At 34.8% G+C, this 2500-nt stretch overlaps 1 protein-coding gene across 2 annotated transcripts in view; it reads left to right on the top strand.

The window, feature by feature from the left end:
- The window catches only part of LOC122248115 (spondin-1), a gene marked incomplete at its 5' end in the record, with an annotated part of 166576 nt that extends 165311 nt beyond the window's left edge, over positions 1–1265 (top strand). For both annotated transcript variants that reach the window (XM_043007936.2, XM_086541149.1), the window contains 1 exon segment: positions 1–1265. This exon segment is cut by the window's left edge and continues 1968 nt beyond it.
- Between the last annotated feature and the right edge of the window lie 1235 nt (positions 1266–2500).

Genomic DNA, 2500 nt, shown 5'->3' on the forward strand with positions numbered 1-2500 from the left:
TGACCCGTGTGTTTGAGCGCAGGAAAAAAGTGCTATAATCATATCTTCTCCTTGAAGAGATATTGGAATGTTTTTTATAGAGACTGTATTCTCTTATATTTTTGTTTGTCTCTTCCGCAACATTAATAGACGTTTTAAGATAATTAGCATCAGTTTGATTTAAATTAGTAAGATTAATGCCAGTGATGTAAAATTGCTCCGAGCTGCCCGTTCATAAGGCCGGTTTTGGAATCTGTTTCGTGGCAATATATAGTTATTCTTGTATTCTCCCGTCTGTACTAATGCATTATATGAGTGATATATCTAGGGTTCATCAGTGATATCAATGTCATATTTTATAATACATACTAATCTCAGCACTGCCTAAAGTTACTTCAGTGACACATGATAGATATATGCAACAACCTGAGTTCACTTCCAGAGAAATTTTTCTTTTGTGGAAAGCGCTAACAAGATGGTAATTCTTAGTGTTTTTTTGTTGTTTGTTTGTTTGTCTGTTTCTCATCTATGAATTTAGCCCAAATTTTATTTTCGACTTTGTTTCCTAAATTGGCAAACTGATCCCTTTGGAATATATAGAAATGGATGTTGTGTATGTATAGTGTTAATATTAATAGCATGCGTGCATGACACTGTATTAAATACATAAGTATAGCTTCTTCTAATGTTACGTAATATCTTAATTTCTGTTCCTCATGTAGATGACCATCACGTGAGGGACACTTGTAATCTAAGTTGAATGAGTACATGATATGATTTTTATACAATTATGGATTTTTACAAATAAAAAACTTTGTATGAAATCAAATACACAAACAGTCACTCAAAACTCTAGTTGTGTTGTTGTTTTTTAAATCTTTGGATGCAGATTCCTCTTTGGTTTTTCAGTCTCTTTGAGATAATATCAAAAACAAACATTTGTACATTCTCAGATTGGTAAAAATGATTTTTTTTCAAGACACAACCCGATAGAAACCTACAGCTGAGAGAAACCTAGATTCGGAAAATAGAATAAACAGAGAGGAAAAAAATATATATTCAAGAGTGTTCTAAACCAACTTCAAAAGATACCAATAATAAGCGAATAATGGAGATGAAATAACAAAATAATCAATGAAGATCACGTGACTTATCAGGTTTGTAGTTCAGGAGTAACTTTAATGTAGTAGATTGTCAACGTGTCGACGTAAAAATAAAGATTGACGTCGCCTTTCTTGTAAAGTACATATCTTGCCATATCAAAATAAAGAATTGTATCTTTACTTTATGCTTGTGTCTTTTGAATCCCCTTATGATGAAGATGAAGGGTGGAAGTAGCAGGAAAAGAAGAAGAAGAGATAAACGATGAGAGAGAGAGAGAGAGGAAGGGAGGGAGAATGAGAGAGAGAGAGAGAAGGAGGGAGAGAGAGAGAGAGAGAGAGAGAGAGAGAGAGAGAGAGAGAGAGAGAGAGAGAGAGAGAGAGAGAGAGAGAGAGAGAGAGAGAGAGAGAGAGAGAGAGAGAGAGAGAGAGAGAGAGAGAGAGAGAGAGAGAGAGAGAGAGAGAGAGAGAGAGAGAGAGAGAGAGAGAGAGAGAGAGAGAGAGAGAAGATGATAGAGAGCAAAAGACCTTGAAGCAAATATACAGACAAAAAATATAACATTATACAAATGAAATAGTTTCCCCTCATCCCAATCTACACCGTTTTCTCAGATGCAGCCGCCACTGCGCTATCAGTGACGCCACGGAATAAATATTTCACAAAAATATTCACAAATATTGAATGAAAATAACAATGTTCTCTGATCAATATTTGCTTTATAGCACTTCATAAATCTATCACCTGATATAAGTAACAAGGAGTGAAACAGGGAGTGAAAAAAATGAATAATTAAATGCATATAGACGAAATATATACGTAGACAGACACACCACTGAAAGTGTGTGTGTGTGTGTGTGTGTGTGTGTGTGTGTGTGTGTGTGTGTGTGTGTGTGTGTGTGTGTGCGTGTGCGTGCGTGTGTGTGTGTGTGTGTGTGTGTGTGTGAATCTAGCCATCAAACCGAATTTGATTCCCTGTTACCGAATGCAAAACATAAAACGAAGGAGAAATTATCCTGAAAATCAAATAACGAAAACGACATGAACAGAAATCAGATTAGGAGAGAGAAGAAGAAAAAAAATTGTAGTAAGATAAGAAATTAACGATTAAACAAACGCCAAAAAATAAAAGATAAAAATCCCAACAGAGACCTCACGACCGTGTCACAAAAGCCGCAACGAATTATTTTCCTCTCCGTTGATTTTTCTTCTATTTCTGACTTCTCCATTCAACTAGATTTTGAAACCAAAGCCATTTTATTTTCTTCTTTTGAGATTTTCCAAGAGATGATAAGCTTCAAAAAATGGTGTTCAGAGAAACTATGAAAGAGAAAAGTAAGATTAGACAAGAATTATATTGATAACTAGTAATGGTAATTCCATGATCTTCAAACTAGTAATCGTAATTGCAATGAGAATTTCA

This window comes from Penaeus japonicus, unplaced genomic scaffold (genome assembly GCF_977035675.1).
Source record: "Penaeus japonicus unplaced genomic scaffold, GWHDUDI00000001_assembly GWHDUDI00000010, whole genome shotgun sequence".
Lineage (NCBI taxonomy): Eukaryota > Metazoa > Arthropoda > Malacostraca > Decapoda > Penaeidae > Penaeus > Penaeus japonicus.